The sequence below is a fragment of the Rattus norvegicus genome, chromosome Y, assembly GCF_021556685.1.
Source record: "Rattus norvegicus strain SHRSP/BbbUtx chromosome Y, alternate assembly SHRSP_T2T, whole genome shotgun sequence".
Lineage (NCBI taxonomy): Eukaryota > Metazoa > Chordata > Mammalia > Rodentia > Muridae > Rattus > Rattus norvegicus.
In genome coordinates, this window is record NC_141555.1 from 57,438,393 (window position 1) to 57,462,973 (window position 24,581).

The following is a 24,581-nucleotide window of genomic DNA, read 5'->3' on the forward strand; positions in this document are numbered from 1 at the left end:
CAATAAAAAGACATAGATTAACAAACTGGATACGCAACGAGGACCCTGCATTCTGCTGCCTACAGGAAACACACCTCAGAGACAAAGACAGACACTACCTCAGAGTGAAAGGCTGGAAAACAACTTTCCAAGCAAATGGTCAGAAGAAGCAAGCTGGAGTAGCCATTCTAATATCAAATAAAATCAATTTCCAACTAAAAGTCATCAAAAAAGATAAGGAAGGACACTTCATATTCATCAAAGGAAAAATCAACCAAGATGAACTCTCAATCCTAAATATCTATGCCCCAAATACAAGGGCAACTACATATGTAAAAGAAACCTTACTAAAGCTCAAAACACACATTGCACCTCACACAATAATAGTGGGAGATTTCAACACCCCACTCTCATCAATGGACAGATCATGGAAACAGAAATTAAACAGTGATGTAGACAGACTAAGAGAAGTCATGAGCCAAATGGACTTAACGGATATTTATAGAACATTCTATCCTAAAGCAAAAGGATATACCTTCTTCTCAGCTCCTCATGGTACTTTCTCCAAAATTGACCATATAATTGGTCAAAAAACGGGCCTCAACAGGTACAGAAAGATAGAAATAATCCCATGCGTGCTATCGGACCACCACGGCCTAAAACTGGTCTTCAATAACAATAAGGGAAGAATGCCCACATATACGTGGAAATTGAACAATGCTCTACTCAATGATAACCTGGTCAAGGAAGAAATAAAGAAAGAAATTAAAAACTTTTTAGAATCTAATGAAAATGAAGATACAACATACTCAAACTTATGGGACACAATGAAAGCTGTGCTAAGAGGAAAACTCATAGCGCTGAGTGCCTGCAGAAAGAAACAGGAAAGAGCATATGTCAGCAGCTTGACAGCACACCTAAAAGCTCTAGAACAAAAAGAAGCAAATACACCCAGGAGGAGTAGAAGGCAGGAAATAATCAAACTCAGAGCTGAAATCAACCAAGTAGAAACAAAAAGGACCATAGAAAGAATCAACAGAACCAAAAGTTGGTTCTTTGAGAAAATCAACAAGATAGATAAACCCTTAGCCAGTCTAACGAGAGGACACAGAGAGTGTGTCCAAATTAACAAAATCAGAAATGAAAAGGGAGACATAACTACAGATTCGGAGGAAATTCAAAAAATCATCAGATCTTACTATAAAAACCTATATTCAACAAAATTTGAAAATCTTCAGGAAATGGACAATTTCCTAGGCAGATACCAGGTATCGAAGTTAAATCAGGAATAGATAAACCAGTTAAACAACCCCATAACTCCTAAGGAAATAGAAGCAGTCATTAAAGGTCTCCCAACCAAAAAGAGCCCAGGTCCAGACGGGTTTAGTGCAGAATTCTATCAAACCTTCATAGAAGACCTCATACCAATATTATCCAAACTATTCCACAAAATTGAAACAGATGGAGCCCTACCGAATTCCTTCTACGAAGCCACAATTACTCTTATACCTAAACCACACAAAGACACAACAAAGAAAGAGAACTTCAGACCAATTTCCCTTATGAATATCGACGCAAAAATACTCAATAAAATTCTGGCAAACCGAATTCAAGAGCACATCAAAACAATCATCCACCATGATCAAGTAGGCTTCATCCCAGGCATGCAGGGATGGTTTAATATACGGAAAACCATCAACGTGATCCATTATATAAACAAACTGAAAGAACAGAACCACATGATCATTTCATTAGATGCTGAGAAAGCATTTGACAAAATTCAACACCCCTTCATGATAAAAGTCCTGGAAAGAATAGGAATTCAAGGCCCATACCTAAACATAGTAAAAGCCATATACAGCAAACCAGTTGCTAACATTAAACTAAATGGAGAGAAACTTGAAGCAATCCCACTAAAATCAGGGACTAGACAAGGCTGCCCACTCTCTCCCTACTTATTCAATATAGTTCTTGAAGTTCTAGCCAGAGCAATCAGACAACAAAAGGAGATCAAAAGGATACAGATCGGAAAAGAAGAGGTCAAAATATCACTATTTGCAGATGACATGATAGTATATTTAAGTGATCCCAAAAGTTCCACCAGAGAACTACTAAAGCTAATAAACAACTTCAGCAAAGTGGCTGGGTATAAAATTAACTCAAATAAATCAGTTGCCTTCCTCTATACAAAAGAGAAACAAGCCAAGAAAGAAATTAGGGAAACGACACCCTTCATAATAGACCCAAATAATATAAAGTACCTCGGTGTGACTTTAACCAAGCAAGTAAAAGATCTGTACAATAAGAACTTCAAGACAGTGAGGAAAGAAATTGAAGAAGACCTCAGAAGATTGAAAGATCTCCCATGCTCATGGATTGGCAGGATTAATATGGTAAAAATGGCCATTTTACCAAAAGCAATCTACAGATTCAATGCAATCCCCATCAAAATACCAATCCAATTCTTCAAAGAGTTAGACAGAACAATTTGCAAATTCATCTGGAATAACAAAAAACCCAGGATAGCTAAAGCTATCCTCAACAATAAAAGGACTTCAGGGGGAATCACTATCCCTGAACTCAAGCAGTATTACAGAGCAATAGTGATAAAAACTGCATGGTATTGGTACAGAGACAGACAGATAGACCAATGGAATAGAATTGAAGACCCAGAAATGAACCCACACACCTATGGTCACTTAATTTTTGACAAAGGAGCCAAAACCATCCAATGGAAAAAAGATAGTATTTTCAGCAAATGGTGCTGGTTCAACTGGAGGGCAAGATGTAGAAGAATGCAGATCGATCCATCCTTATCACCCTGTACAAAGCTTAAGTCCAAGTGGATCAAGGACCTCCACATCAAACCAGACACACTCAAACTAATAGAAGAAAATCTAGGGAAGCATCTGGAACACATGGGCACTGGAAAAAATTTCCTGAACAAAACACCAATGGCTTATGCTCTAAGATCAAGAATCGACAAATGGGATCTCATAAAACTGCAAAGCTTCAGTAAGGCAAAGGACACTGTGGTTAGGACAAAACGGCAACCAACAGATTGGGAAAAGATCTTTACCAATCCTACAACAGATAGAGGCCTTATTTCCAAAATATACAAAGAACTCAAGAAGTTAGACCGCAGGGAAACAAATAACCCTATTAAAAAATGGGGTTCAGAGCTAAACAAAGAATTCACAGCTGAGGAATGCCGAATGGCGGAGAAACACCTAAAGAAATGTTCAACATCTTTAGTCATAAGGGAAATGCAAATCAAAACAACCCTGAGATTTCACCTCACACCAGTGCGATTGGCTAAGATCAAAAACTCAGGTGACAGCAGATGCTGGCGAGGATGTGGAGAAAGAGGAACACTCCTCCATTGTTGGTGGGATTGCAGACTGGTAAAACCATTCTGGAAATCAGTCTGGAGGTTCCTCAGAAAATTGGACATTGAACTGCCTGATGATCCAGCTATACCTCTCTTGGGCATATACCCAAAAGATGCCTCAACATATAAAAGAGACACGTGCTCCACTATGTTCATCGCAGCCTTATTTATAATAGCCAGAAGCTGGAAAGAACCCAGATGCCCTTCAACAGAGGAATGGATACAGAAAATGTGGTACATCTACACAATGGAATATTACTCAGCTATCAAAAACAACGAGTTTATGAAATTCGTAGGCAAATGGTTGGAACTGGAAAATATCATCCTGAGTGAGCTAACCCAATCACAGAAAGACATACATGGTATGCACTCATTGATAAGTGGCTATTAGCCCAAATGCTTGAATTACCCTAGATCCCTAGAACAAACGAAACTCAAGACGGATGATCAAAATGTGAATGCTTCACTCCTTCTTTAAATGAGGAAAAAGAATACCCTTGGCAGGGAAGAGAGAGGCAAAGATTAAAACAGAGACTGAAGGAACACCCATTCAGAGCCTGCCCCACATGTGGCCCATACATATACAGCCACCCAATTAGACAAGATGGATGAAGCAAAGAAGTGCAGACCGACAGGAGCCAGATGTAGATCGCTCCTGAGAGACACAGCCAGAATACAGCAAATACAGAAGCGAATGACAGCAGCAAACCACTGAACTGAGAATAGGTCCCCCGTTGAAGGAATCAGAGAAAAAACTGGAGGAGCTTGAAGGGGCTCGAGACCCCAAAAGTACAACAATGCCAAGCAACCAGAGCTTCCAGGGACTAAGCCACTACCTAAAGACTATACATGGACTGACCCTGGACTCTGACCCCATAGGTAGCAATGAATATCCTAGTAAGAGCACCAGTGGAAGGGGAAGCCCTGGGTCCTGCTAAGACTGAACCCACAGTGAACTAGTCTATGGGGGGAGGGCAGCAATGGGGGGAGGGTTGGGAGGGGAACACCCATAAGGAAGGGGAGGGGGGAGGGGGATGTTTGCCCGGAAACCGGGAAAGGGAATAACACTCGAAATGTATATAAGAAATACTCAAGTTAATAAAAAAAATATTAAAGAACTGAATAAATAAAAAAAATTAACTTTAACATTAAAAAAAAAAAGAAATAATATCTCCTGTGGTTGGGATTTAGCTCAGTGGTAGAGCACTTGCCTAACAAGCACAAGTTCAGTCCTCAGCTCCGAAAAAAAAAAAAAAAAAGAAATATTATATCCTAAAATGCTCTGACACACAGAGGAGCTTTGGCATTTTAGTAGAATTATGAATTAGATATTGTTAGCAAAGGATATTAAACTCTGGAGACTGACTAGCCTAGACCATCCGCCTAGCTCTCAAACGTAGAAGACATTAGAATATACGGTTACTAGCTGTACGAGGAAAACTTTTAGCTTTCTGGGCTACAAGGGTCCCAGTTATCTTCTAAACCTATTTTCCAAAAGAAAATGTCCTAGTCGTCCAGATTCTGTGTTCTGAAACCGATCAGGCAACAAATCCCTGTTGAACAGTTGTGGGGTTCAGGAGCTGAACTGGCTTTCACACACCACTACCAAGATAGTGAACCCACCTTCAAGGAATCTAGCTCCTCCAATGGAAGAGATGTGCAACCTCCGCCCAGTGCTCTATGACATCATCCAGGCTCTGCTTATGTCATAGAAGCCCTCTCAGCCCAGTTCCTTCCCTAGTTACACTTAGAAACGTCCAGCATCTAAGTTTTAGCTTCTCATGTAGTCTCCTGGAGACCCAAAATAAAATCCCCACTCAAATATTCTGATGACTCGAGTCACAATCTGCCCAAGTAGCTCTTTTCATGCTTTCTTTTTTTCTGAAAAAGTCTTTGGTTTCTGAGTCACCAACATCCTTGGTGGTTATTTTCCCAGCTCCTATCTTCCCTTTGGATATCTTCAAGTCATTCTCCATATCAGAAATATGGCTAGCCTCTCTCTGTGAGGCAGGCCACTGGTTAGCACACCAAAATTAGCTTTATCAAAACCCACAATTAGAGGAGGGCCATTTTTATTCAAACAAAGCTGGAATTTGAAAGGATTAAATACCTTGTATTGAAGTCAATGGCAATCATGAATTATGGATTCTTTGCAAAGAACGAGGAAAAATTTACTCCTGGACCTACTTCCACAGTCGGGATAAACTTATGACAAAACCAATATCGACATGTCATATTTTAAATGTCTCTAAAATTTACCAGCACTTCTAGTTACAAGGAATTTATTAGATCAAATGCAGTAAAAAAGGATGAAATAGATGTGGTAATTTTATTTTTGAAATATGGGAAAACAGAATTCTGGTTGCAGGTAAGTATGGAATTTACCTGTAAATTACAGGGCACTTTAATTGTATGTGTCACATAGTTCTTCAGATCTTCAAAATGATATTTTTCAGAACCCTGCCCTGTCACCACTACACTCTAACCATCCCTTCCCTCTTCCCAATAATTCCCTTCCACTTTAACATTATAATGTACTTAGAGTTTAACAACTTACGGCAGCTTTTTAAATTCTGTGCACTTTTCTAAGTGCTCAGTCTTCTTTTTCTCCCTTCTATCTTAGTTTTAAGCACATTTTCCTTCAAACTTTGAGTTTTACTCTCTCTCTGCTCTCATGACTCCTCTGCCATTATGTGACTGTTGGTCCAATATGTGCCTGACATCAATGTGGGGTTAACTCAAATGACATGATTTTCCCCCCTTTTCTCCCCTTCTTCTTCCTTTTCTAGGCTCCTGCTGAGATTTACAACCTTGGGGATTTTTTTAACCCTGGGAAGCACACAAACACACACACACACACACACACACACACACACACACACACACACACGCACACACACACACACACACACACACACACACATAGGCATATACACACAGAAACTCTCATACATACACAAACAGACAAACACACACATATTTACACACACAAACACACCCACATGCACACACAAACACACACACAAACATACACATATACACACTAAAACACACAAATACAGAGAGATAGAGTCAGAGACAGAGACACACAGACAGACAGCCTATGAGAAAACATGTAATATCATCTTTCTAAGAACAATAAACAGAGACAACTTTCAAAAAAGTGAAGAACAAGTAGGCAACAAGAAGAATAATCTCATCATAGCCATCAACTTGAGGAGGAAAGTGTTTTTCTCCTTCTACGCTTCTGGTACCAGTCTGTTACTTAGCGAAGTTTGGTCAGGAACTCAGGCAGGACTCTAGAGGCAGGAAAGGAAGCAGAGCCAACTTAGAAAGGCTGAGTACTGGATTGCTATCCATGACCTTCTCAGTTTTCTCTCCTTCTCAAACAACCCAGGGCCACCTTCATAGGTGATGACACTCGCCATAGTGGGCTAGACCTTTCCACATCAACCATCAAAAAAAAAAAAAAATCCTTATAGATGTGGCCAAAGGCCAATCTGATGGAGGCAATTTTTCAGCTGAGGCTCCTTCTTCCCAGGTTGAGTCAAACTGATAATAAAAACTAACCATGACCCTTGCAAATCCATTCTGATTGCCACACTGTGTTCAATAGACAAGCCATTTTAATAACCTTAGCTGTTGATCACTGGATGAATGACTTAAAAAATGTGATATACATTGTTGTGATTTTCATCTATGTGTAAGAGCAAAGGGTTTTGTTCTCAGAAAAATGGATGGAAATATAAAATACAATATGTTAAGTGAAACAAGCCAGACTCAAACAGACGATTGCAAAATTTAGATTGTAATAAGGGATATTAAGTAAAAGGGGGCATTTAGGAAGAGGAAGGGGAGCAGGAGGGTGTGTGTGAATGTGTGTGTGTCTGTGTGTGTGTGTCTGTGTGTGTGTGTGTGTGTGCAGGTGGAAATGGAGGTGAGTTGTGAGGATGAAAATGGCTAATGTACAGTATAAACCTGTACAAGGAGTCACAAGCAAGCCCACTGACTTGTACATTTAAACAACATTGATATAAGAGAACTGAGTCTAAAACAATGTTTTGATTAAATTGGGGGTTTATAGTTTAGAGATACCATAAAGTTTATTCATATTTTCCATCCCACATGTGGCTCTTGCTGTTTCGAGCTTGATACTGCTGACAGGATATGGCAATGAGCTTTGGTGTCTGTACCTCATTAATAACCGGATTTAAAGTCATTCAGTGAGGCTACCATGGGGAAGGAGATAGTTAGAGATCTTAAGGTACACCATGTGGGAAGAATAATGACAACCACCACTACAGATATCCAAATATTTACCCTCATCTCTGGTTTGAATGTGTTCACCAAAAGTAATTTTCTGAAGATTAATCCCCAGTGGGAATGAAGTTGTGAAGAATTGATTAGGTCAAGAGGGATGCAACCTACAAATAAAGATCCATTAATAATGCTATTGTGGTAAAAGGTTAAATTAGGAAAGGGAGTTTGGATCCTTCTCTTTTCTGCCTAGACCATTGGATCCCTTCTGTGGTGACAACATCCCACAAGAACTCCTTCCTCGGCCAATGGTCTCTTCATCTTGGATTTACAGGTTTCTAAATCAGAATCATACAGAATCTGTGCCATTAGAGACTAGCCAATCGGTGCCATTCTGTTTGTCCATAGAAGCGTGAACATGACTCAGAATTGTGAGCAGCTGGGTCATGAAGAGAGGATTAGGTTGTTATTGCTGACTGAAGACAAGATGGGTTCAGGGTCAGCGTGTGTGCTCTTCCTGAAAGAAATGGCACAGAGGAGGAGAGTAGATTGTAAAGGTGCAGCTTGGAGGGCACTCAGACATCTGCTGTGGCCTTGTGGGGACAAGGAGCCATTAGGTAAGGGGGAAGATTCCTAGGGATAATTTCAGCCACTGTTTTTGGCTAGCAGAACCCTTTTTAGAATCCTTATCTTTGAGGATGTAAAAGAAAACTGCCTGGAGTTAGTTGATATATCAGTAACGATCAATTATGTATCCACAATCACAGAGGGACCCAGGAAAAAGCCTAATCTTGGAAGATCCTTTGTCTTCAAGAGATGGAGACTTCTCCTTGGCAACAATGGGCAACCCATCTACGTCGGTAAGGGCATCTCACTAAGTCCAGATCAGTGGTTCCTAACACTTGGATTGAGACCCCTTTGGGAGCTCAAATGGCCGTTGCACAGGAGTCACATATCATATACCCTGTATATCAGACATTTATATTACAATTCATAACTATAGCAAAATTATTGTAATGAAGTAGCAATGAAATGATTTTACATTTGGTGGAGCTGTTAAAAGTTTAGGTTAGGAAGGTTGAGAACCACTCTTCCTGACCAATCTAAAATATGCCTGTCGGTGTGGACTGGAGGTAAAATCCCTTTTATTCAATTAGGGAAAACCAGAAAAACCAAAACACCACCTAATGTTTATGAAGGATAAACAGCCACTGTACGCACAGTATTTAGGACTGCTGACATTTTAGATAAATGATGTCAAAATGGAAATCATGTCACATCATGACCATCCAACCAAATGAAAAGCAGAGGAGAAAAACCAGTTCCGTGGTGGTGGCACCAAGAGAAAACCATTCTCAGAATTGTCAGCAAGGATTTTAAAGCCAGGATTCAAGTGTTGTCCAAGAGGAACATCCAAAACAGGAAGAAGGGGCTGGGGAGATTGCTCACTGCTTAGGTTGCTCTTGCAGAGGACCAGGGTTCAGAGGATCTGATGGACTCTTTTGTCAAAACACACACACACACACACACACACACACACACACACACACACACACACACACACATACCATAGAGATAAACTTAAAAAAATTAAAAAAAGAAGGAGCCATGTATGTCCCTTTAATCCCAGAACTCAGAGGCAAGCTGATCTCTGTGAGTTCAATGCCTACATGGTTTATAGAGTGAGTTTCAGGCCATCCCTAACTACATAATGAAACCCAGTGTCAAAATAAAGCAGAAAAGAGTATTATATTTATTTCTGATAATTTAGGCAACAGAGAAACTATTTCTTCAGAGAAAGAACTTATTGTTGAGAGAACCAGTGGCCTGGAAGGAGTCCCCAATTCTCTGTGTCACTACTCCATCACAGCCTCAGCAGGAAATAAGAATGGGTACAGCTAAAGGAAGCAGGGCGATTATGGGCAAAGCTGTGGACATGGAACAACCCATCAGCAACAGAATCAGGCAGAAAAACAGCTAGGATGAGATGGCTTCACCAGCCAATGTCTCTGACTGACAGTCCCTAGTAGCACCAGGATGTTCTTTTCCTTCAAGTACCCCATAACTTCTCACACATTCACAAACCACAGAACATGGTGTGGCAAATGCCTAAGAAAAGATGTCCTGTGGGACATATTTGTTTATACAGGTTTCATGTAGCCCAGGCTGGCCTCAAACAAACTATGCACCCAAGGATGATTTAGAACTCTTGGTTGTCCTCCTGGTAATAGGACTATGGGCATGTACCACCACACCAGGCTGATGAGGTACTGTAGGTGGATCCCAGAACTGTGTGAGAGCCAAGTGAGCACTCTGTCCACTGAGCTGCATCTCCAGCCAATCGGGATGTGTTCTGCTAATACAACAAAACAAAAAAATAGAAGTCTTCAATGAGAGACAACAGGAGTCTCCCAGACCAGAAACATTAAATTACACATTCACAAGTAATACATATGTCAAGAAATAATGAAACTATGCAACAGTAAGAAAAATAGAAGAAGATAGGAAACATACTATCAAAATGTGAGAGACATAACTATGAAGGTGCTAAGAGGAAACTTTATTTACAACACTAATTCTTAGATTAAAAACAAAGACCTGCAACCTAAATTTTTATCTACACTAGAAAATAATAAAATAATTAATTCAATGAAAAAAATAATTGTTAAAATGAACCCCAAATCACTAAAAATAAGAAATTAACAACAAAAAAAGACAGTGAAACACAATTAGTTTCCTTTTTTAAAGCAATGAATGGTATTTCCTCATCTCAATTAGACCTAGATAGAAAAATATAAGGTCCATTCTGTTTGGCGATTTAAAAAAAAAAAAAGAAATTCCAGTGTTTTAGAGTTTATGCAGAACACTGAACCTGGTGTCACAGACAAATATTAAAAAAAAATTACTCATCATTTAAAACCTTTTTAATGACAATGTTTATACTCAACTTGTCTCTCCTATAATCTCTTTAATATCAGACAAGATTTCCAGGGTTGCCATATGGAGATTATGCAGTGTTGAAATGGAAGCACAGCATTGTATTCCCAACACAGATTCTGGTTGAGAACATCATTGTTTTTATCAGGAGAAAACTAGCACAAGATCCAAGCCCAGTCTCCCAAGGCATTGTCCCATCTTAGAACCATTTCTTCAGACAGCAGTTCCCATGTATCATATTTTTCTGCAAAAATCGAAACAGACTTGTTTGCTGCAATGTTTGGTTTGCTGTGCTGCTTGGGAAATCCTGGACATTCAGACATAACAAAAGTTCTCCACCAGACACCCCAAACTACAGCACTGATATCAGTGTGGAGGAAATAGGAGAGACAGGAACCAAAAAAGAAAAAAAAAACCTGTTGTTGTTTGGAGAAGAGTCATGTAAGTAGGCCAAGGTGACCTTGGACTTTCTTTATAGCCCAGGCTGTATTTGGACTTAATATGTAGCCCAGGCTGGATTTGAACTTATGATCTTCGCAGGTATTGAGAATATAGGTATGCACTACCACACTCAGCTTTGTATCTGTTATTATAAGTAACTCAGCTGTGGCCCCTCATTTGCCAGCCTCCCTCAACATCAACAACAGCATCCACAACCCAGTAAGATAATCCCATCCTTTAATTCATCTCTTAAGGTAAGACTTTACAGGACAGAGAGTCAGAAGGGTCCTCCTCCTTATTAGAACACAGTTGTGTGGAGGGATTTGAGTGATTATTTGAGTGAGCCAGTCATACCTTAACCTGGTTCTGATATTATGACCAAGAAGGAAAAAAAAAGATTAAGGAAAAAAAATAAAGGAGATGGGTCCAAGAACCGGGACTTGAACCTTAGCAGTTGAGGAGATGGCTCACAGGTCTCAGGGAAATGATGGGTAGCCTTTGTGGCCCACACAGAATCCCAGTCCAGGGAGGTAGAGATAGGGCAGATCCCCAGAGCAAGATAGCTGTCAAGACTATTCATATTGATGAACTCTGGGTTTGACTGAGAAATGCTGCTTCAAAGATTAAGGTAGAAGATAAAATGGATTAGTGCCTGCATTATACACTGCATGTGCATGTATGTACAAACACACACACACACACACACACACACACACACACACACACACACACACACCAAAAAACCTTGGACTCAAGGCATTGCCTCCACTGTAGTAGCACATAGTAGGAGGTGGGGATCTAAATAAGTGTTCCTTTCCACCCCCACAAAGACCAACATAATTTTGAACCCTCAGCCCTGGATCTGTACAATCTGCTGAGGACTCACAATTGTTTAGTTTAGTTTCCTAGCTCTCTAACATGATCTGGTGTTCTGTTTCATGAATCCAGAGATGGGGCTTGGCAGACTTGAGCCTTACTCCCAATCTTGCATCCAAGACAACTTTGAGCTGCCATGTATGGATTCTTGGAATTCCTTGCCAAGGTACCCTGACTTGCATTTCTCACGAGGCCATGTCGTGATGCCAGAGAAAGTGCGACTGTCTTACTCTGCCATTTATTAGCTTAGAGTATTGGGAAATTGGCTCAACGTTTAAACCTCACTTCCCTCATGTATAAATGAGCAGACGAACAATTCCAGTTCATCAGTTCTACATTAGGAGTGAGTTAAAAAAAACACATCAAAACGATTGGTGCCAATGTGTTTTATGAATGATAAGCAGTGTTATTTATATGATTTGTAACATTGGAAATTATAATACCTGGAAAATAACGGTTTTCATTATCTTTGCACAGATGATGCGAGGAAAGCATCTAGGATGCAGAAATATTTCCTTTTTTGTTTTATTTCCAAGAAGCATTTCTATCTGCTCCTTATTTTTTTAAAACTTACTTTCCACTCCATCTCCCCTTAGGTGATTAGGTTAGAACAGGGTTTGGTGAGAGGGATTATATAACGTTGTGTTACAGAACATATCTACAAGATCAACTGTTGAGTTCAAGTGGAGGCACCCTCCATGGATAAGGCATGCTCCCACTGAAGCTATTGATTTCTTTTCTTTTCTTTTCTTTTTTTTTTTTTTTTTTTATTTTCATTGATTTCTTGGAATGGCTAGTCTTGGAAGAAAGAACCTCGGTTGAGGAGATTCCTCCATCAGATTGGCCTTGACTATGTGTAGGTTGAATTTCCTTGACTGTGAACTGATGTTGGAGGGCCTGGTCTACTGTGGGCAGCACCGCCCTATGCGGGTGGTTCTGGACTCTGTAAAGGTAGTTGAATGTGAGCTTAGAAGCAAGCCAGTGAGCAGTCTCTGTAGTTTCTGTTTCACAATCCTGTTTTGGTTTTACTTGATGAAGGGGTGGAACAGATAAGATGAAATAAAGTTTTCCCTTCCCAAGCTGGCTTTGGTGAGTGTATTAAACAGAGCAATAGAAAACAAAAATTAAGCAAAAATCACAGTGTCAGAAGTGTGATGTCTTCCTGAAAGTTGCTGACCAGCAATATTACAAAAGCCCTCACAACTTTACAGGTTGTTGACATTGTTCTTCTTAGCCCTCCAGAACTTGATGGTAAGACCTATTGCTGAGGACACAGAATCCTTTTGTTCACAGGTCACAGAAGGGTGAATCTGAAGTTGAGGTGGAAGCATCCTCTATAATGGCTAGCCTCCATGGTTCAGGAAAGTGCTATGTAGGCTTCCAGGGGAGAAAATCATCTACAACCTTACTCGGGGGTGATCCATTCAAGCTAAAATGTCAGGAAAGATGTGCCCCTAATGTGTTAGTGGCATCACAGTCATGGGAGTAACCAGTGGCTTTCCAAGGCATATTCCACATGAGGGAATACATACCAGGTTCTGTAAACTTGTCAAGAACCTATGGGTAGGGTGATATTGGCCCTATGAAAGAACCTAATGCTAAATACATTGTCGAATTTCCTTCAAAACATCCATATTTGTATCTACAGATCAGCATTGCACTCAGCTCTCAGAGAAGAAGCCTCTGAATAGCATGGGCAGAGACTTACAGCTAGACAAAGTGTTGGGAATCAGTGGTGTTGAACTGTTCATGTGGAAGTAGTACAGCTAAGTCTACTTCTCCACAGCTCAGAAAACATCATGAAAGTGTGGGTAGAAGGAATATAAGAAGCAGAAGTTGGGAAGTGGACAACAAAAGGATATCATTTACATAGGACCTAATCATTGAACTCTTAACCTCATTGCGGCTATGGTCATGGGTAGAAGACTGGGATCCTCAACACTTCATTACAGATGGGAGAGGCCATAAAGACTCTTCCCTCCCTTAGCAATCAACATTTACTGGAGGAGGGGTTCTATCCTGCAGGCTTAGATTTTCAAGACCTACTTTAGTAAGAGTTCTTAAATCCTTTAACTTTCTTCTAGCCCACTACCCAACAGAGGTAGTGGAAAGGAAAGGATTATAGGGCAAACAAAGGACGATGTGGACCTGCTTAGAAATAGTTCTCTGGGTCGATTTCAGTCGTCATCATCAGGATACCAGTTCACTTGACATGAATCAGCGGAAGTAGGTCGATCTACTTGCAAACACCATTCACATATGACCAAGGACAATTCACCCTAGAAGAAATTGCTGAGCTCTTCCAATTTGCGTGGGTTCGAGGAGGCAGCAAGAAGCAACTGCAATGTCACCACAAGAAGCTCTCTGGTGCTTTTCTCTCCACAAAGCCATGACAAACAATGGTCAGTGAAGAAGGAAAGGTGAACCAATGCCACAGCATGGTCAATGATGACCAGTGTCATCAAAGTCAATTGAGAATCAGCGAAGAGTGGCAAGGCAAGATGATGCCAGGGTTATACTCTTACTCTTTCTAACATCACATGCCCTTTTCCCAGGCAACTACCAGAAACACCATGTGTTTGTTCTAAACAAAACATCCTCCCCTAGGACAGTTTCCAGAACAACATCCGTGACACATTTGCGTCTCCAAAGAAACCAGAAATTTCTGCTTCACTACCTTCTTCATTCCTGTACACATAGATAAGTTGTACTGTCGATTTCCTCTGTACTCATGTAATCAATTAAACTTAGGGGTTACACGCAGAAAGGAGACAAGAAATAGGAGGGGGGACTTATTCAGCTTATGGGTGCCAATTGGAGAGGGAATGGAGTGAGAGAGGGGGTTGACCGAGGGGATGACAGAGGAGGATGAGGGAGGAAGCAAGGGAGTACTGAGGGAGGGGATGGGAGAATGAGGAAGGGGGATAAGGCAGGGGAATTGGGAAGGGAAAAAAGAAAGGAAATGACTAAAACTCATTATATAAGTATATGAAATTGTAAAACAAAAAAATCAAAATCGTCTTTTTTAATAAAAAGTTAAATACGGAAAACCATCAACGTGTTCCATTATATAAACAAACTGAAAGAACAGAACCACATGATTATTTAATTAGATGCTGAGAAAGCATTTGACAAAAATTCAACACCCCTTCATGATAAAAGTCCTGGAAAGAATAGGAATTCAAGGCCCATACCTAAAAATAGTAAAAGCCATATACAGCAAACCAGTTGCTAACATTAAACTAAATGGAGAGAAACTTGAAGCAATCCCACTAAAATCAGGAACTAGACAAGGCTGCCCATCTCTCCCTATTTATTCAATATAGTTCTTAAAGTTCTAGCCAGAGCAATCAGACAACAAAAGGAGATCAAGGGGATACAGATCGGAAAAGAAGAGGTCAAAATATCACTATTTGCAGATGACATGATAGTATATTTAACTGATCCCAAAAGTTCCATCAGTGAACTACTAAAGCTGATAAACAACTTCAGCAAAGTGGCTGGGTATAAATTTAACTCAAATAAATCAGTTGCCTTCCTCTATACAAAAGAGAAACAAGCCGAGAGGGAAATTAGGGAAACGACACCCTTCATAATAGACCCAAATAATATAAAGTACCTCGGTGTGACTTTAACCAAGCAAGTAAAAGATCTGTACAACAAGAACTTCAAGACACTGAGGAAAGAAATTGAAGAAGACCTCAGAAGATGGAAAGATCTCCCATGCACATGGATTGGCAGGATTAATATAGTAAAAATGGACATTTTACCAAAAGCAATCTACAGATTCAATGCAATCCCCATTAAAATACCAATCCATTTCTTCAAAGAGTTAGACAGAACAATTTGCAAATTCATCTGGAATAACAAAAAACCCAGGATAGCTAAAGCTATCCTCAACAATAAAAGGACTTCAGGGGGAATCACTATCCCTGAACTCAAGCAGTATTACAGAGCAATAGTGATAAAAACTGCATGGTATTGGTACAGAGACAGACAGATAGACCAATGGAATAGAATTGAAGACCCAGAAATGAACCCACACACCTATGGTCACTTGATTTTTGACAAAGGAGCCAAAACCATGCAATGGAAAAAAGATAGCATTTTCAGCAAATGGTGCTGGTTCAACTGGAGGGCAAGATGTAGAAGAATGCAGATCGATCCATCCTTATCACCCTGTACAAAGCTTAAGTCCAAGTGGATCAAGGACCTCCACATCAAACCAGACACACTCAAACTAATAGAAGAAAAACTAGGGAAGCATCTGGAACACATGGGCACTGGAAAAATTTTCCTGAACAAAACACCAATGGCTTATGCTCTAAGATCAAGAATCGACAAATGGGATCTCATAAAACTGCAAAGGTTCTGTAAGGCAAAGGACACTGTGGTTAGGACAAAACGGCAACCAACAGATTGGGAAAAGATCTTTACCAATCCCACAACAGATAGAGGCCTTATATCCAATATATACAAAGAACTCAAGAAGTTAGACCGCAGGGAAACAAATAACCCTATTAAAAATGGGGTTCAGAGCTAAACAAAGAATTCACAGCTGAGGAATGCCGAATGGCTGAGAAACACCTAAAGAAATGTTCAACATCTTTAGTCATAAGCGAAATGCAAATCAAAACAAACCTGAGATTTCACCTCACACCAGTGAGAATGGCTAAGATCAAAAACTCAGGTGACAGCAGATGCTGGCCAGGATGTGGAGAAAGAGGAACACTCCTCCATTGTTGGTGGGATTGCAGACTGGTAAAACCATTCTGGAAATCAGTCTTGAGGTTCCTCAGAAAATTGGACATTGAACTGCCTGAGGATCCAGCTATACCTCTCTTGGGCATATACCCAAACGATGCCTCAACATATAAAAGAGACACGTGCTCCACTATGTTCATCGCAGCCTTATTTATAATAGCCAGAAATGGAAAGAACCCAGATGCCCTTCAACAGAGGAATGGATACAGAAAATGTGGTACATCTACACTATGGAATATTACTCAGCTATCAAAAACAACAAGTTTATGAAATTCATAGGCAAATGGTTGGAACTGGAAAATATCATCCTGAGTGAGCTAACCCAATCAAATACATACATGGTATGCACTCATTGATAAGTGGCTATTAGCCCAAATGCTTGAATTACCCTAGATCCCTAGAACAAACCAAACTCAAGACGGATGATCAAAATGTGAATGCTTCACTCCTTCTTTAAATGAGGAAAAAGAATATCCTTGACAGGGAAGAGAGAGGCAAAGATTAAAACAGAGACTGAAGAAACACCCATTCAGGGCCTGCCCCACATGTGGCCCATACATATAAAGCCACCCAATTAGACAAGATGGATGAAGCAAAGAAGTGCAGACCGACAGGAGCCGGATGTAGATTGCTACTGAGAGACACAGCCAGAATACAGCAAATACAGAGGCGAATGCCAGCAGCAAACCACTGAACTGAGAATAGGTCCCCCGTTGAAGGAATCAGAGAAAGAACTGGAAGAGCTTGAAGGGGCTCAAGACCCCAAAAGTACAACAATGCCAAGCAACCAGAGCTTCCAGGGACTAAACCACTACCTAAAGACTATACATGGACTGACCCTGGACTCTGATCCCATAGGTAGCAATGAATATCCTAGTAAGAGCACCAGTGGAAGGGGAAGCCCTGGGTCCTGCTAAGACTGAACCCCCAGTGAACTAGACTATGGGGGGAGGGCGGCAATGGGGGGAGGGTTGGGACGGGAACACCCATAAGGAAGGGGAGGGGGGAGGGGTATGTTTGCCCGGAAACGGGGAAAGGGAATAACACTTGAAATGTATATAAGAAATACTCAAGTTAATAAAAAAAAAAGTTAAATGTTTCTCTTTTTTGAGGGTCAATCATTACAACTTAGGGCTTATTTTGTTAGATCAATTTTGTCTTTAAGCCTTTTTTTTCCTTTGTGCAAATTGTAATATGTGAAGTTTTAGTTCAAGTCAGTGCTGTCCAGGGTTCTGTGTAACTGAAAAATAAAGTCAATAAACACTTTGTATTAATCGTCAAAATCCCAGTCAGTTCTCTCCAGTAATTATCCTTTTATCACACTCTACCCCCAGCCCTTCTCAAAATGCTGGCTGAATTAAGTCCTGTCACTGAATGGGACGGAAATTCAAACCAGTGGTAGTGGGAAAAAGCAACTACAAGCAAAGTAACAAACAGCAAAACTTCTTCCCTCTGAATCTGGGATTCCATTTTATGGTTTTGGAGAGTCTACTACACTGAACAAAATGAAAGAGTAGAGTCTGAGGTGATGTTTAACTTAGTCAAGAAAGGAAGGCATAGCTGCAAATGGGGAGTAGGGGGGGTCGCTGTCAGGGTGGTTCCGATCTTGAAGATATATGTAAACAACAGAGCTGAGAATTAAGAGAACCTCCAAGTGAAAACGGCTATGCCAAAATTTATAAATACAAGAGCGATTGTATCACACTGACTGAACATTCACACAAAAAAATGACACCAGAAATATATTATGCGTGTTTACATACATCAAGTCGTGCTGTGTTTGGGAGAATGTATAAACAATGATTTTTTGTGACTGGAGAGGTGGCTTGGTAGTTGAGAACCGTTACTGCTCTTACAGAGGACCTGGGTTCAGACCCTGGCACCAACATGGTGGCTCACAAGCATTGATTACACTTGTTCATTTCTGTGCCCTGCTCCTGTCTATTGTCTTGATGAGTACACATGTGGTCTTGAGGGAAACCGACTTGAACCCTTTCGCCTCCAATGTCTTATTGACAGCTATACCTGCTTTTCTTCCCTAAGTTTCTTGCGGGTTCTGTATTTGTATCTTTTATACAGATACATAAAAGCAAGGGCAACACCTATATATGGAATTTAAAACAAGGAAACAAAGAATAAAGAAAGAAAACTGAACACCCTTCAAGTCTGCAATGTGACCATCACACTCCAGTTGCTATGCTTTCCCCATCATGATGGATGGTACCAGCTCAAACAATGGGTCAAAATAAACACTTCCTGTCTCATTTTTATTGGAATTTTATGTATTTAAATTTCAAATGTTATCCCCTTTCTTGGATCCACTCTCTCCCATTGTCTTTCCCCCTGCTTCAGTGATGATGCTTTTCTTCTCACCCACTCTCATCTCAACACCCTGGCATTCCCCCACACTGGGGAAATGAGCCTTCAGAGGACCAAGGGCTTCTCCTCCTATTGATGACAGACAATGCCATCCTCTGCTATATACGTGGATGGAGCCAGGGACCCTCCATGTGTATTCTTCGGTTGGTGGTTTAGACTCTGGGAGCTCGTGGGTGGGTTCTGCTTGGTTGAAATTGTTGCTCTTCCTATGGGGTTTCAACCGCCTTCACTTTCTCCAGTCCATTCTTTAACTCCTTCTCCATTGGGGTCCAGGTGTTCAGTCTAATGTTTAGCTGTAAGCATCCTCATCTGTATCAGTAAGGCTCTAGCAAAGCCTCTCAGGAGACATCCATATCAGTCTCCTTTCAACAAGCACTCTTGTCTTCGTTAAGTTTTTGGTTTGTATTTTGTCATATCAAAAACATGAAGAATCAATATGCTCCTTCTTCATTTCAGGGCCATGTGAATTAGAGTCAGTGTTTCACTGAGCCCTGTAGGGTTCTCATGGCTCCATCCACAGAACCTGGAGAGGGCATGGACCCTCAAACGGACCTGGTGTGGCCATGGTCAGCATAGACTCTTGATGATCTATTCTCTTTGTGAGAAACAAAACTTCATGTCATTGATAAATACAATCAAGGAGAGTATCACATGTAGCTATCCTAGAGTCTATTGTTGTATACTCATTCTCAGCAGCCCTCGTTGGGAGTCAGGGACACTGCGAGATGCAGAAAACATCTCAGTTCTATGGATCACCTTCTGCATTCCGTGACATCATAGACCTTGGCCCTGGAATGGAAATTCTTAGCTCAAATACCTAGCTCTTCCTTTCTGGTGTAGCTGTGTCTTGGGTCTATGACTTATAACATGAATCAAAACCTATTGGTTTGGGTGAAAAATCATCTCATGTTAATGGGAAATGTATCTGACATGCATGCCTACGAAATACTTTTCCACGTGAAATTTATGGAAGGAAAGGTGTGATCAGACACCCAAAATACAACCTTAATTCTTAATTCAAATTCTTTGAGTATTTGTCCTAATGCAGCTGTGTGGGGGGGGGGAGTTTACACATTTTTCTGTGTATGTGCATGAGGAGAACAGAGGGAGACCCATCACATCTCTTCATTCATCTTCCTCATCTTTAGTTTTGGAGACAGTGTCTCTTGCTGAACCCAAAACTCACTGTTCCTGGCTATCATAGGCATCCGACACATGTTATCCCCTCTCCTGGTTCTCCCCTTTCCCATTTCCCTCTCCCCTTGCTTCTATGAGGATTCTCTTCCTCCCACCCACTCTCACCTCAACACCTGGAATTCCCCCAAACTTGGGAAATAACCCTTCACAGGACCAAGGTATTCTCCTCATATTGATGCCAGAAAATGCCATCCTCTGCTATATATGTGACTGGAGCCACGGCACCCTCCATGTGTCCTGTCATTATCCCTCCAATCATGAGTTATGGGCTGTCATGCAGGTGCTGGTAATTTCACAGCAGGTACTGCATCCCACAAAACTATCTCCCCAGCTTGCATTTTATCCCATGTTACTGGCGTGCTGGAGATCCTGTATTTTTTATTTGGCCCATAGCTAGACGCTCTTTCTTGGACTATAAATCAATGATCTACCTTCCTAATACTGCCACCCTTTAACACAGTTCCTATGTTGTTACGACCCTTGATGACACAATTATTCTTGCTGGTACTTCATAGTTCTAATTTTGCTACTGTTATGAATCATAGTAAGGAATCATTTTGGAGACTGAAGTTTGTCAAAGGGATCATGACCCCCACACAGGTTGTGAACCGCAGCTATAACCGGTTGGTCCCAAGATATATTTTAAGGACAAACTGGGGAAGACAACCACCAGCCCTGGGTCCTTAGGCCATTGTTTTATGGACCTAACTCACCTCTTTACCTCCTTAATTATGGAGACATCGGAGGAGCATTTGTCACTTTGAATAAAACAAACCTTAACAGAGACACACGATGGAACGTTGTTGCTACCATTTTGTAATTTCCGTCCCCCAAAATCCCACATTTTAAAATCATTAAAAGCCAAGAAAATAGGCATAAAGATCTGTCTGCGTGAGTTACTGCCCACAATTAATTTTGTTAACCTGGGCCTCAACTTATAAGAGTGCAAGCATTAGCCATTTGAGAAATCCACTTCCTGCTCATGTTTTGTTGAAGAAAAAAAAATCAAGCTAAATAGAACAATAGAGATGGAGTGAACAGGACGGGTTGGGTGTTTAGAGCTCTTAAGGGAAGCTCGCAGAAAGTGGTATGTCAACATACCTCAGCTGACTCAGATGCAAACAGGAGAGGACAATAGGAAGCCTTGGGCATGAACAACAGGGATGAAGGAGTCTTTCCAAGGCAGGGAGACAGAGCAGGGCATACCTTCCTTAGGCTAGTTGAAGTGAGGAAGCTAGTGGTTCTCCACCTAACTCATCCCACACTGAGCCGGCTCGTGAAGTTCTGGACCAGTAGACTGTCCAGTGCCTGAGGTTGAAATGCAGCTGCCTCCCCCAACCCCCATAGGAACAAGCACTTGTTCCAAGTAGAGGTGGTTGGAGAGTTCATTCTTTGAAGCCATCTTCTCTGAAAGGCAGGTCTCCAATTCCTTAGCAAGAAAGGCATCATGTCTTCAACCTTGTCGTCTTTCTAAACATGCCATCTCTGTGAAGCCCCATCTCGAAGGTCTTGGCCAGGGTATCTGGCTTTCTGAACTGATGTATCCAACAGGTTTCCTAATGTCTCAGCTTAGCAGTTTTCCACGGATAACTTGTGCCTTTCCTAATTTTTTATACATTTTTTAAATCATTTAATAAAGTAAGTCAATATCCCTGACAGGGTGAGTGTCTGGCTTATGCACCAGGCTCTCTTTTCATCCTGACTCCTGGCTGCTCAGGCTGTGATATCCATTGGAAATAGAGTCATTGCAGATGTAAGTGGTTATAATGAAGGTCAGCCTGGAATGTGCTGGGCCCCTAATCTAATATGATCATCGACCCTATCAGAATAGAAGCGTTAGTGGGCTGAATGGCAGGCAGAATGGATGGGACCCGGTGTCAGCTGTGGTGGACTGGGAGATGGTTTTATTTCCCAACCAGGAGTTTGGGCTTTAGCCGGAGCTTCCAGTAAGCACTGGAGAATTTTTATTAGGGATTTCCCTTCAGGGATCCCTCAGAATGATCCTCTGGGGATGTATAGAGGAGGACCAAGAGGAGGCTGCAAGGGCTGTCACCTCAGGCAACATCGAAAGCTGTTGGCTTTGCAGGAGGCACATGCTGCAGAGTGCAGGCCACCAGACACAGTAACTGAGGAAGTTAGTTCAATGTCCCATTTTGCATCAGAGCATCCCCCCCACAACGCTATCCTCCTGCCATGCCACTCTTACATGTTCAACAGACTGTCAAAATCCAGTCTGAGTGAAGGGATACCATTGTACTAAGAAACGGACACTGCATAGTACAAGACACAATGGATGGTAAGATGTTTCACAAATGAAGGGAAACTGAAATAATGTCAGTTAAGATGGTTTGCACTCCTCTCAGAGGACCCGGGTTCAGTTCCCAGCAACTATATCAGATGGTTGCCAACTCTAGGGAGTCTGATGCCCTCTTCTGATCTCTGTGGGTCACTGCACATGGGTGTACATACATACATACTTACATACACACTACATATATACACACATATTACACACATACATACTATATACATACTACATACATACGACATATATATTATGCAAGTGGGTTACTCAGTGATCTGCTATCCTTGGTCAGTGGATTACTCATGCCCTCAGGAACCCTCAGAGGAAGTGGAACTGTCCATTTCTTCTTCTCTGTCAGTTCCCTTCTGGGGTCTAGGGCCCTCTTACTGACTGAATCCTTTATATGATCTTTGAGTTTCTGAAGCATTTCTGTAACATGAGCATCAGGTTTTTTGAATCTCTGGTCTTCTTAAGGTTTTGAGCATCTGAACTTTTGCCGAGTCCGTCTAAGTAGTCCCGGAGGTGGGAAGTCGCTCGGGTCTCTTCTGTTCAAGTGCTTCCCCCGTTGGGGAAGGATGTTATAATCCAATTAGGGGACACTGAAGGCGTTCTCAGGATGCAGAGGCTGGGAACCCTTCAAGTTGTTCCCCCATTGGAGTCCGGTGTTATAATCCTTTTTGGCAACACTAAATGGGCTTCCAGTCTGTGGAGCCTGGGAATCCTTCAACGGATTCCCCTGTTGTACTCCGGGGTTATAATAATCTTGGGGGACTCTGAAGGGGTTCCCACGCCATGGAGGTTGGGAAATTGTTGGTGCATTGTCAGAGGGTAAAGTCCGGTATGAGGCTCCCTGTCCTCTCTAAACACTGCCACGTGAAGGGGCAGTGAAAGTACTTTGCAGTGGTGAGTCATGGTGAGCATCACTTGAGCTGCATTCTTTGAGTATTTCTTTCTCTCCCGAGAACTGTGGACAAGTCCGAAAGGCAAAGCAGGGAAATCTCGAGTGACCATTGATCTCAGTAAACAACCAAAGCTCGAGAGGGGCTGTCCTCGAGTTTTCACAAAGCAGTAGCGAGGTTTGCATGGGGCAGTCTCGAGGTCTGCATGGGGCAGTTACAAGGTATGAATGGGACAGTCGCAAGGTCTGCACCGGGCAGTCCCGAGGTCTGCACGGGGCAGTCTTGAGGTCTTCACGGCCCAGCCAGGAGATGCCTCAATTGTCAGTTCTGCTTGTAGTAGCGGGGTGATCATCCAAGCTTTCTGAATGAGGAGGAACCATGTCGCCTCTCTTCGTTTGAGTCCGGAGTGATACCTGTTTTGTGCACACTGTCAGGGGTCGTGACAAGTGATTCCTGAAGGAGCAACATGAATGGAAAGGGCAAAGGGTGCTTCGGAGGTTGTGCTGTCAAGCGCCTCTTACACCAGCTTTGGTGCAGTGATGTGTCTTGGAACCTCATAAGCGAGTGGTAAAGGCTAATCAAGACCCTTGCTCCTCAGAGACTGCAGGGACTAGAAAATCACTGGTGGACTGTGTTAGGGAATAAACATGTGATAGGATTTGAATAGAGCATTGAATGCATGGGATTGATAATAGAATTCCATGTGAGTTTCATGTGTTACTGTGACGCTTCTGTCTTGATGTCTCACTCACTTTTTTTTTCTTGTTCTAAAGCTTTTAATATTCATTCCGTGATGATATTTTTGAAATATTGAGTATGATAAAAATGGAAAGTATTTTCTCTAGTCACATATATTGAAATTCTTAATGTCTCTTGACATTGTATGCAGTTGCCTGGCCAGAAGTCCTGGGATGCTTTCAATACTGGTAAGTTGATAGAACACAAACTCTTTGCGTTACAAGCTTTGCTTGTAAATAATTCTTTTCATGACCCCCAATTAGATTGTACAAATGCCTCCTGCCGTTTACAGACAAATCTACAATCACCCTTGCTTGGAGAAAGGAGTTAAGTGTTATGCCTTCTGTGAATGAAGAAAAAGATCTAAGGCTACACTCCTCAGAGAAACAAAGTATCAGCTACTGTAGGAAGAAATATG